Raw genomic sequence first — 13,601 nt, 5'->3', positions numbered from 1 at the left:
TGTGTGTTGTTTTGCAGAGACTTCGTGATATGATGAGGTAATGTTTTAGATGATTATGGGTGTGTTATCGGTTCCTACATGGCCTAATTTCTCGGGATGATATTAAAGAGAGTAGAAGACACTGTATTGTTATTGTCTGCTGAAGTTTCGTGGGGCTTGTCGTGAGATGTCATCAGCAGCCCAATTGAGATAGGGACATTTATCTTTGGGTAAAAGTGAGGTATGATTAGTGCTGCAGAGATTTTGAGCAGGGAAAAGCTGCCCCGATCACAGTGATTCCCCGTTTGATGTCCCTATTGATCCAAGTACTGGAATTGATGTAGTGACATTGAAGAAGTCTAAACCATGTCACTACTGCAATAGGCTGGGGCATTTGAAGTGGGAATGTCATCTTAATCCCACAAATCAGGGTCAATATCTGAGGTTGTTACCACTTCAGAACAGTAATTCAATGCAGCTGCAGAATGTGCCCAGACCTAGATCTCAGAATTTTAATGTGCCCTAAGCCCCAGGGATGCAGGTTCCTCAACCTCCTATGCCACAGCAAGCTGCTAATTTCCCCAGATTTTCATCAAATCAGGTCCTGAATTTGAATCATAATGCTTTCCTGAATATTATTCCTATGTTTGAGACAAGTGAAAATCTTTGCATTGATTAGTCCTTCTGACAGTGCCTAAGGGGGAGGGAGACTGCATGCTTGGAAACATTTGAGAAGTAGACCAGAGTCACCCACTTATAAATGCTGAGGTAAATGGCTAGGATGCATCAAATGTGGTTGATACTGGTGCTACCAGTTCCACTGTGAGATCTGTGGAAGTCCCAAACCTATCCCTCTTGGAAAGAACAATTCAAGTCATTGGAGTTTCTAATTAACAAATGAAGAATCTTGTTACTGAGTATGTCCCTGTAATGATAGGGAGTTTTGAGGATAATCATCAATTTGTGGATTGGTATTCAAATCCTTTGAGTTTGTTAGGGCAAGATTTGTTGTGCAAACTGAATTGCACCATATTTCGTACCCTGAAAGGAATAGAGCTACAAACTTCTGATGAGGACAATGCTTTTAAATTGGGAAATCACAATCCAATAATCGAAATGCATCTGATGATGATAACAGAAGACTTGCCTTTAGATCTCTGAGATTCAATGAGACCATAAGTTTAGGATTTTTCCAGGATAGGACATTGAACTCATTAAAGGAGTGGCGCCTATCCATACACAGATAGAGATGAATCCGGAATATCCCAGAACAGAACAGTATAATTTGACCCCTGAAACAATTGCTGGAATAACACCAGTGATTAAGACAATGATTCAACGTGGTGTACTGAAGGAAATCATGGGGAGTCCATGTGATTCACACATTATGGGCTGTAGAAGCCTAGCTGTAAGTACAGCGAAGTTCAGGTTTTACAAAAGATTAATAAATCTGTGGTTCCTTGTTGTTCCATGGCACCAAATCCTACTGTGATTTATTTTTTTAATTCCATGTGAGGCGGAATGTCTCACTGTCATTGACTTGTGCCAGGTGTCATTTTCCATCCTGTTCCACGATGAAAGTCAATTCCTTTTTGCATTTAGGCTCAGGAACTGTGTTTTGGCATGGTGTTGAGTCTCATGAGAGTATACCGATAGCCCTTCCATTTTTAGCTAAAATCTTAAGAAGAATTTGGAGACTCATGTCATACATTGTAACTCTGTCTTAATACAATATATCGACAATCTGCTGGTTGCGTCAAATACTCATGAGGCATGCAACTTTCGCATTGCTGCAGCATTTGGCTGAGAATGGATACAAGGTATCCCCCAATAAGTTGCAGTGCTGTTTGAGGTGCGAGAAGGGTGTCACGAGAGAGATCATGCAAATTAATCTGCCCAAAACACAGAAAGAAGTCAGGATGTTTTTGGGAATGGTGGACTACTGTCGTCAGTGGATACCTAATTTGCCCTAATGGCCAAGCCTTTATACCAGGATGTGTTGGATCTGGTGTATTGGGAAAAAACACAAAATCACAGAGGAGCTCGAAGACCAGTTGCTTATTTCTTAGACACATTAGATCCAGTGGCTGCTGTGCTGCCTGGCTGTCTTAAAGCAGTGTCAGTAACAGGTGTCACCATTGAAAGGTGTAAATGTATAGTAATGGGTTATCCTTTGACTGTGTAGGCTTCTCATTCTTTGCGATTTTGTTAACCAGAACGAGGGCACAGCAACTTTCAAAGAGTTGCTTGATCCACTATGAGCTGATCATATTGGCGGCTGAGGATGTGTTTCTTAAGAGATGTACTGTTTTGAATCCTGTCACTTTGCTACCCTTTTGTGATAATGACAATGATGCCTATGAAGTGGAGCATGACTGCCTTGATGTTACTGAACTATGGACCAAGCCAGACCATATATACAAGATTAACCACTACTTAAATCTGACTATGTAATGTTTACGAATAACTCTTGTTTTTGAGCTTACAAACACAATTTGAGAGCTGCTTTTGCAGTGTGTACCATTGCAGGACTAGTGGAATCTGTTTGTTTCAAAGAGTAATCTCTGCATTTGTTTGCTCTTACCCAAGTATGCCACATTTCAGATCAATTACAGGGGACTATATGTACATACAGTTAGTGCAGCTTTGGTGTGGTGCATGACTTCAGACAGTTATTGTCCTGAAGGGGATTCATTACGTCATCAGGATCCCCCATACGTAATGGTGAGCAGGCGAGAAAATTGTTAGGGCTTACAATTGACTGCTCAAGTTGCAGTCGTAAAATGTTCTGCACATTGCAAGGGAGATGACTATGTGGCAGTTGGCAACAGATACGCTAACAAAGTCACAAAGTACTGTGCTTCAAATGCTTGTACATTTAATGGAGTGTAGGTAAACAAAGGAACAGATGAAACCATTTACACATTGGCAGCTCTTCCACAAAGGCGGAGGAGTGTCGCCCCACTGCTGAAAAGGAAAAATAAAATGATAATAACATGTAGTTTATTATCATTTTATTTTTTGTATTGCAGTCAGTGGTGGGGCGGGGCTGGCCAAAGCAGGGGATAAGTGTTTTACACAGTGCATTACACAGCCTGGTGAGGAACATGCCAAGGCTCCCTGTCCCTGTCTGAGCACCGAGCCATGGCGCTTAGATCAACCACAACCCCACATTGCAGCATTGTGATTGGCTCAGTGTAGCCTCTGTGCCCAAGTGCTTCCTCCTGCCAGCCGTGACTGCAGGAATAAGTAAGGTGGAGAGGACGGAGGAGAGGCAGCTGCCAACCATTAAAGGTAAGTCCTTTTTTCTTTTATTTCATTTTCCACGGCCCACCACCCCGTCTGATAGCAGCCGCTACTGCAATTACAACCTTTTGCTCACAGCAGCTGATACTTAGGAGGAAGTTAAGACATTACAGGAAAAGATGTCAGAAGCAGAATAGCTGGTTTGGGTGAACGCAGGTCGAGTTAAAAGAGATGAGGAGGAAATATGAGTTTCAGGAGATGATTGACTTGTGTTGCCAAATCGTTTGTTGCTGCCAATGGCTAGACCTAACCATCACCTGGTTCATGTAGGGAGTGAAGCCATAGTTATATTGTTTCCCCAAACATAGTTTAATCCAGAGTTCAGGTTGATGGGAGAAGTGTTATGTCACAGATCTGTTGTGTGGCAACAGAACAATGCAGGTAAAAGAACCGCAATGAGCCACATGAGGAGGTCAGGTGGTCCCTTCACAGGATGCAGATGGACTTTACTGAGAGCCTGTCTGTAACGGGCTGTGATATGTATTGGTTGTTGTGCGCATCTTTCCACAATGGGTTGAGGCACATACCACAGCAAGAAATGATAGTCTCACAGTAGCAAAGTTGATGTTGGGAGGGTTGATACCTAGATTTGGCTTCCCGATTTAATTGAAATTGGACAAAGGCATGCACTTCTATAACGAAGTGCTGAGGATACTGTGTGCTGCCTTGCAGGTGGAACAGAGACTACATTGTAACTACCAAAGTGAGACTTCAGGTCTGGTGGAGCAAGTCAATGGGACACTGAAATCAAGACTTACCAAAGTGTGTGCTTATATATCTTTGAAATGGCCCGATTTGTTGCTGTTGATGTTGATAAGTCTGCGCAGGACATCTGATCATAGGAAATGAGATTGTCATGGGAAGGGCAATGCGATTGCAAGCGGTATCCGCAAATGCTCTTGTGAGCATTACTAATGCTCTGATACTAGATTACTGCAAAGCATTGGCTGATGTGGTGCTTTCTGTGTCACTTCAGATTGAAGCTGCTCCACACAAGGAGCAGTGCAACAGCTTAAGTCCCAGAGACTGGGTGGTGGTGAAGAAAAAAGTATGGAAGTCGTGCTTGAAGCCTCATTGGCACACGCCATACCAAGTCCTACTGGTGATAACAACGGCTGTGAAGTGCGCAGGTCTCCCCAGTTGGAAGCTTCCCATACTCACAGGGTGCTATGTCTCCTTGATGAAATAACCACACCTCTTCCAGAAGAGACAGTGGTGATCGGGAGATCTTGGGAGCAGGTTAGTCTAGATGTAGCGGAACTGTCAGAACCTGTAATAGCACTTGATTGGCCTGAGTAGGGTTCCAAAGAGTTGAATGACAAGACTGGTGAAGGAGAGGCTAATCCATTGGTTATAACAGAGATAGACTCAGATCTGATGAAGAACCTAGAGCTAGGGAAATGAGGGGGCAAAAGAAGAACATTGGCTGAGAAGCCTGGAAAGGGGGAGCTGGTCCTGCAGGGAGAAAGTGATCTCACAGATATCCTAGAGGATGTGGAGGATTCAGACCTGAGTGAAGGAGAAGAAGAGACAACACTTAGGAGTTTGAAGAGAGCAAGAGTGCCCTGTCGGAGGAACTCACCCCCTGAATTAACGTACCTTCTTCCAAACGACAGGGAGAATGAGTTCTGGAAATTTTGGGATCACAGCGAAATTTCAATTAAAACTTCGGGAACTTGATCTCCAGTTTGATATTCCGTTGCAGCATTTCATATTGAGACTAATAGTGACTGAGTTAGAACTGCTTATTATCAAAGACATTTCATAGATTACTTGGGGGGAAAAAGAATATTCATAAAGACTCTAAACATAATTGCTTTGCACAATCATTAAAACTTGGTTTTGCTGTTTGTACAGGTGGAAATAGACAGAGGAGTCTCCATAGCTGCTGCGTTCCACCCAAGGTTTAGATTCCAACAAAGCAATGGAAGGCAGTACTAATACTAGTAGGTGTAGCTACATCATGGTAGGTACACTAAAGCTTTAGTGTTAGTATTAGTTATAGTGCTTATAGGTATATATTTCGTTACAGATAACTTAGTGAAATTTAGGTCTACTGTTGCCCCTACCACTCCACACTTATCTGTTAAAAACATGCATTGGTGGTAGCTTAAGTAATTACTACAGGCGTACCAATGGGGGATGGAACCTCAAATGCTTATTTTAGACTGCTTATAAGTATATAGATATGCTGAATGCTAGGAGTTGTTAAGTTTGTACTCAGTTACCAGCTTCTGCTTCAGAGGGAATTACCTACCACCACCTCACTCTGTCATATGGTATTTCCTGTAGTCTCCTACTAAGTATATATTAAGGAGATCATTTTGACTATTATTTTTCAAATTATGATGTAGTCCTCCCACAAGTTCCTGTTATCAAACATTGAAATAGGAATCCTTATTTTTAAGGTGTAGAGTTTGCTGACAAATATGTTGTATTCCTTAAGTCATTAGACACTGCGTATGCACACAGACATAATTTGGCTTGCTTGATGTCAGATGTGGAGAGTACATTTTTGAATTTGTTGGAGGATAGATGGAGAGACCTGAAGTCTTAAACAGAAACAAGAGTCACAAGTGGAGTAGTTAAAAATTGAACATCAGGAAAAAGGAAATGTAACAGCTTTAGTTTTTGATTAGAAACACAAAGGAAAATTGTGTATACATATTGATCAGAGTTATATAGATCCATTGTTTCTAGGTGAGAGTGTATGTGAACACATTTTTGAAGTGAGAGGGAAAAATTCTTGTTTTCTGGGGGGGACAGGATCCTGTGATTCCTGGAGTCTGATCTATTTGTGGACAAAATGCATATTTCAATTCCCACATCGATGGCATGTTAACTGTAATCTTAGCATAGTTTTCCCGAAGATTTATCATGTGGAACATTTTAATGATATCTAGACATCCAGAACCAAATGAGGTGCGAGTGAAGCAGAAGTATTTTTGGTGTCATAATCCCATCTGTAGGAGTATTTCTAAATGATTTGATAGTTAGAAAATTGTCTACAATAGTGGACAAATTGGCTACAAGTACCGCAAATTAATCGTTACTTGTAAATACTGAGATGATTACCATAAGGTCTATGGTCATGCACAACTGACTTGCGTCAGACCTTTTGCTTGCAAAAGAGGGCACAGTCTGTTGGATGGTGAAAGTTCAGCAACGCTGTACTTATATTCCAGATTAAAGTAAGGACCTGGAGAAACTTATTAGGAATATATCTGGGTACGCGAAGGATTTGAAAGAGTTGAAAGTGACAGGTCTTGGGAAGCTATTGGAAATAGGTTTCTTTCAATAGGCCAATGGGTTGAAAGCTTGGGAAGTGGACTTTTGGGCACCGTTTTAAAACCCCTTTTAATAATCGCCCTTTGTGCGATATACCTATATGTGATCTTTGAGGGATATCAGCATGAACAAGTGAGACAGGGAGTGATGAGAAAGAGAGTAGGTGTGCTAGTGCAGCAGAAGTAATAGAAGATTTTTTTGTTTCATAATCCCATCTGTAGGAGTAATTCTAAATGATTTGAGAATTAGAAAGCTATCTACTGTAGTGGGCAAATTAGCTACTTGTACCGCAATTTCCTTGTTACTTATAAATAGTGAGAGGATTGCCATAAGGTCTATGGTCGTGCAAAACTGACTTGCGTTAGACCCTTTGTTCGCTATTGGATGGTCAAAGTTCTGTAATGCTGTACTTATATTCCGGATGAAAGTAAGGACCTGGAGAAGCATATTAAGAATATATCTGAGTTGGCAAAGGATTTGAAAGAGTTGGAAGCAAAATGTGCTTGGGAATGGGTTTCCTTCAGTTGGCCGATAGTGTGGAAGCTTGGGAGGTGGAATTTTGGGCACCATTTTAAAACCCCTCCTGGTAATCGCCCTTTGTGCGTGATCTTTTATGGATATCAGCATGCACAAATGAGACAGGGAGTGAAGAGAAAGAGAGCAGATGTAGAGCTGGAAGAAGGTCAGAGCTGATATTATGATGATATGAAGCGTCTTGAGGAAGCCAGATGAAAGTTGTTCAAGACCACTCTATTTTGATTGCTCTATTCTGATAATGATCTGATTACAATTTTTGATGGCTTGATCTCCATCAGACGATGGATTGGATGCTCATGATTTTGGTTCAAACCTTCTATGTTTGGTTAAGCTATATATATATATTTACTTTTGGCCTCATGTACTCGTGTGATGCCATAATACTAATGATATTTAGTATCGAAGGTTCATTTATTGTGTGTTTGAATCATATTTATGTGCATACTAACGTTTTTCCTTTTCAGAGGGATCTGGGTTGCTGACATTAACTTTCTATAGGTTTAGATTGTAATGTGGTGCACTCAAAGGCAGCACATTCACCAGGGATCAGTCAACCAATCAGGGATTATAGAGTGCACTACTCACCCATGAGGGTCTCAAGGCGCTGAGGGAGGGGTACGAGCAGCTCCATGGTCATCCGAAGAGCCAGGTCTTGAAGTTTTTTCTGAATCAGTGCAGTGCCAGGCTTCGTGTGATGATGATGGCAAGTTTGCTCCAGGTCTTGGACCGCGATGTAGAAGGATCTGCCACCCTTCAGTGAGAACGTATCAGTCAATCAGTCAGTCAAACGAGCTTTATTATGCCATATTTCTGTGGCATAAAACCACAACAGATAAAAGAATGCATCATCTTGAAAAGATCATTTGCGTATAGATAAAAACTTAAGGTAAAAAGTATTACAGCTTGTGCAATTAACAAATTAATAATACACATCATAGAAACATAGCACAGTGGTTAAGAGCTGGCAGCAAAGATTATAAAGTGCATAAAAAGCAAAAGGCCCCTGTGGCTCCCGCAATTTGGGAAGCTGCCTGACTGCCCTTCCCATTCATGTAGTGTCTCCTCTCCAGTGACTGCCACACTCCAAAGCATCTCCCACCCCCTCCCACCACCGGACTTTACTTCCCAGCAGCTCCCAAGGGAGGGTCAGCTGGTTCATCATTATTCCAGGCATCAATAAAGGGCCCCTGCGACTCCTGCATCACAACAAGCCATTAAACTGCCCTTTTCTTCAGAAGGTGTCTCCCCTCTAGCGACTACCATACTTCACAGCAACTCCGAACCCCTCCCACCACAGGACTTCACTCCCCAGCACCCCCATAGGGGGGCCAGCTGGTTGATCAGTTTTTCGCAACTCCAGGTGCCAATTAAGGGCCCCTGTGGCTCCCACATCATGGCAAATGCCCAGACGGAGCTTGGGAGAAGCCTGGGCCAATGGCGGACCACGCTGTACACATCAGAGCCTGGAGGAGGCTGGGTTTTGGCAACCCTTCTTTAGCCTGGCCCTAGCTTAAGGTACTGTGCCCACCCCACTGTCCTGGCACTGCCTGCCATCCTTGTTTCTGCACTTCTTGCTGTCCCTGCGCTGCCTGCTGTCCCTGCTCTACCTGCTGTATATCTGGTCACAGTTTGGTGCATACTTTAGTGATATCGAGACAATCATGCTCCTCTTCACCATCATCATTAATAAGATCAAGAAGGTGTAGCAAAGTGACAGGAATCAAACTGAATATCTCTTTAGGGATACATTCTTAGCCACCGATATGATTCGCTCATAGCAGGTCAGGTGACTGATCGTATGGTGCTGTGTCCTCACTCTAGTTAACAAAATCACGACAGAATGAGGAACATACACAGTCAAAGGGTTACCCATTACTATACTTTTGCACCTTTTGATGCTGACACCTGTCGCCGCCACCACTTTAAGGCCCCAGACTGCTGGGCAGCCGCTGGATCAGATGAGGCTGTAAAATAGGAAGTATTTCAATAAGGAAAAGTGAAAACGCTTTGTTGTAATGTCATTCCTAGTGCTAGGGTGCAGCAGACCCTTTCTTTCATCTCTAGGAAAGCAACCAAACAGTCATTGTCCCAAGGCACCGGATCCTAAACATCCTTAAGTGTAAGCCTTTGTAAAGGCTTGGTCACAAGGGAAAGTTGGGTGTCCACTGACGGCAGTAGCCCATCATTCCACAAAACATCCTGACTTTTTTCTGTGTTGTTGGCGGATTCATTTGCATGATCCCCGAAATTCTCTCCTGTGGCACCCTTCTCACACCTTTCTCAATATGATGACCAAGACATATGACTTCTCTAAAACAGCACTGCAACTTATTAGGGGATACCTTATGTCCATTCGCAGCCAAATGATTAAGCAATGCAAAAGTGCTATTTTTTTATGCTTCCCGCATATTTGATGCAACGAGCAGGTCGTCAATATTCTGGGCCAGGACAGAGTTACATGGAATAACCAAGGACTCCAAATTCTTCTTAAAGATCTGGTTAAAAATAGAAGGGCTCCCCATATACCCTTGTGGGAATGTGCACTGTTAATATTGAAACATAGGATGCCGATGTACACCATGATATCTGTACATGTAATAACAAACTTATATCTCTGTTGTTGAATTCACATGACCCTGAGTCATTAATACATGCTCAGGCAGGCCGTACTACCTAGCCCTGTAGCAGCAACTGATCTACATATCACAGATGGGGGCGGGACATGTAACCATTGGACAAAAGCGTGAACAGGAAAACCCACATCGATCCCACAGATAGGCAGCAATACCAAAATGGTCTAAGGAGAATTGGCCCCAATAAAACACGTTTGGCCAGAGGGGCGCGCATTCCAAAAAACACCATAAAGTCAGATGCCACAGCTAGCACACTACACGCAGTGATCACGCATTCCCCATGCCGGACATCTGGACACATATCCACTGGCCCTGCATTGTGTTCAAGTAAGATCGAGGCCCACCTGCGCCTCCTATTCAAAGACCAGATTTATGACCCTGTGACAAGGCTCAGATTTCTGTCCCCAAAAGAACTGTTTTATAACATCCTCATGTAATGTGTAAAATGACAGCCGAACCCCATGTGCTTTGAGACAGTCTTCCGCCCCCAACTGTGTTGCCTTGCTCTTCCAGCCACTGCGTTTGGTTTAAACCTATTGATCCTCACCTACCATACATATGCATAGAGTTTGAGGTCCAGGGATGACCAGGTTCGGGCTGTTTATGGTTACGAGGTGCAGAGACCCCATCTTGGGGTGACCTGGTTGGGGGCAAACTTGCCACACTGCTAGTATGTAACCATCAACATGTATGCGCCCCATTGCAGATCTGGTAAATGCAGTATTGCTCCACAATTTGCATTGATGCCACATGAGATTGTTCCTTTGCCTCAGAAATACAAAGAATACAGTGTAAGATTCCGTACAATTAGAAGTAGCCCCTTTCCTTCTAGCCACATGTACCTATCTATCTCAGTGTCCCATAATTCCTGCCATGGGGTATCTATGCTTGCATTCAACCCCTCCCTTCTAGACCCATTTATCCTTATATCATCAAGTTGAAGGACCCTGCACTGGAACTCCTTGTCTGGGGTCCACTTGTTATTAAAGGTACACTAAGGGCCACAGACAGAGGTGGGAATGGACATGTTGGTGCACTGGTGAGGTGGTCGTTATACCCCAAAGAACCTCTTGTCTGGAAAGTTTCTGCCCAAACAGTATCCTCCCCTATGGTGCCCCACCTGCGCATCCTGCCTAGCCCAGTTTGAATATTGCTAGGCTCAGTGAAAAGGTGTAATGCTGTGGGGTTGGCTTCATACTGGGTGACTTATACCACTACTCTATGGGGTTCTACTCTCTGGGTTGTATTCTGGACCTAATCTTCAAAGGTACAGATGGATAAGATATTTTGCTTTTTTATTAGCTACTTCTTGTGATAGGTAAAGTTCGTCTGCACCCATGGTGCGCGGTATCAGCGAGCAAACATAGCATGACTTATCCGGTGTCTGGGCGCCTACGGCGGTCATGTGTTGGTATCATGCGCCGTGCAGGAATGTGCTGTGTAGTGCATGCGGAATACTAGTGATTGGTCCAGTGTAAGTGTAAGTGAGGTGGGAGAGGTCTCTACTTAAGTGCTGTAGAAATGTTGAAGTAGGCTTCATGTGACTAGGCTAATTATGTGCTGTAGATGGATGCAAGCACACCCATGCTAAGCAGATGATATACAAACGTGCAATAATACATAACTTTTGGAACATTGCAGGTCTTGAGATGGTGTCTGGAGGGGCCATCTGCAGCGTTTTGGCAACTGGGGGTGTCTTTGCTTGTCAAAAAATTGTCTGTAAAAATAGTCTATGGTCTTTTTGGCTTGAACCCTCAGGCCTCGTTGGGATTTCAGGTCTTATTACTGAAGAGGTGGTGGACTGCAGTAAAGGTGGTGCATGTGAAGCTCGATTGCAGACCTTTGGATAACATATGTGGGTGGTAGGTTAGCTTTTACAACAACATGCATCACTATTTGGTCTTGGAAATCCCTATGCCTGTTCTTTTTGGGGATTATTCGGTACATCCATTTTGCAGAACTTTTTAGTGGGGTACTGGAAGGTTGCCCCAGTTGGGGAGTCATTTTAGGGGACAGTGATGGAGTACCTGAGTTTTATTTTTGTGGGTCATTTTGGTCCTCCCCCTTTCCCTGACAGAGGTTAGTGTTTTAGTGGGGCGATCTTTGTGAGTGCTGGATTTATTCTTTTTATCTAACTATTGTTTCATGGGCATTGCCAGTCCTCAAACATCCTACTTTTTCTAATTTGTGGGTGTAGTTTTACCAATGCGCATGGTACTTTTGACCTACACATGTGCAATGTGCTCTGAAAGGAAGGTGGAGGTGTAGCAATTTCGAGTTTGTGGGTTTTTGCAACGTGTCCTCCTGAGGACAAGTGTATACCCCTTTGATCGTTGTCCGTGGTGCGTAATGAAGTTTTCCCTAATGGAATTGTGTTTTGCATTGTGCCCTTTTTCTGGAAGCTTTGGTTTTTGGGCTACTTTTGCGCTCCTTCCTGCAGGTCATTGGGTGTCTTCCTAAGGTCTCATGTAGTGTTAGTTGTAATGCAGCATACCGGTGGGGGTTGGAAAGCTGCTCTGTTTTCCTGTGTGATTCGGATGTGGCAATGCTAGGGATCAGGCCTATTGCTTCCTTGGACAATGTTCGTAAGATGGTGGTGAGTTTATCGATGTACATTGTGCAGGGGCTGGGATAGAAAGCTACAGAACCCCTTCCCTCCCATTGCCCCCTCTCCCTCCAATCCAGGATGCTCTGGGTCTGTTGCCCTCGGCTGGTATCAGGGACTTCCTACCCAGTGGCATGCTACTCCTGTTGCTTTAGGGGGACATGATCCAATGAGCAGACTTTGGATTTCCTGGAAGCATTGGGGGAGAGGATGAGGCAAGAACTCTTGCTTGCGGAGGGAGACTGGTGCACGGTTTGGCCTTGTCATGCGGTGAGCAATGAACTGAGATAGCTGATTGCCTTGGTGAATATCCCTATTGACTTGGTTCCAAATTGTAGCTTGTTTGTGTTAGGACACTCGAGTTCTAAGGGTACACCTTTATTACAGGTGCACGAAATACCTAGCTTGCAGCATTGGAGCATCGCCTCATTTTAAAACTACTAGCTGTAGACCTAAACATTTTGAAGAATGGGGTCCTTTCAATTTGGGACACACCTTGGTGACTTGGGTGAAGGGACCTAGGAGCCTGCTTTTATGCACGGTTTAGGTGCCACCCTGCCCCCTTGTCAGACTGCCCTCTGCCCCAAGATTGGCCAGCCAACCCTGACCCGGGGGACTAGCAGCATAATGGGGCCAACGCCCCTGCAGGCAACCACAATGGTGGATTTTATTGTGGATTTCTCATTGACCAAAAACACGGCAGCCCTGAGCATTCCCTGAATGCAATTAAAGGCTTGAGTTTTCACCTAACACGATGTCACTAGTCTTTATTGTTGTGGTGATTAAGTGGATGTGTCATATTGGGGGGTTGGATTTACTGTGTACTTGGGTTGGACAAAAGGTGTTACCTCCCCAGACAGTCACCACTTCCTACTGTGTCTGTGGCCGAGGTGCTCGCTAGGCTGGGTTCCCTGCCTGTGGCAGCTGCCATGTGTTTGGTCAACCGCCTGGTCCTTTTTGCAGTAGAATGTTGGCTGATTTTCTTGTGGCTGATAATGTTGCGCTCAGGTTGATCTGGGCTTGGTTTTGTGGATGGGGATTTTGCAGGGACTGGCCCAGGGCTATTTATCTCTGCTCATGATATGCATTCATGTGGCATCAGCCTCCCTGACCTCCGGGGTTCAGTGGCAGAGCTCCCTAGTGCTTCTCACACGCTTGTGGGTGGTCTTTTTTAACTTCTGTTGGGCCAGCTTAGCTGTTTCTCTTAGGGCTTGTACCTGGTCTTCCCTGTCTTTATCCTGTTAGTTCCTGCA

This window comes from Lissotriton helveticus, chromosome 4_1 (assembly GCF_964261635.1).
Source record: "Lissotriton helveticus chromosome 4_1, aLisHel1.1, whole genome shotgun sequence".
Taxonomy (NCBI): domain Eukaryota; kingdom Metazoa; phylum Chordata; class Amphibia; order Caudata; family Salamandridae; genus Lissotriton; species Lissotriton helveticus.
Note: the sequence above shows the minus strand (reverse complement) of the source record.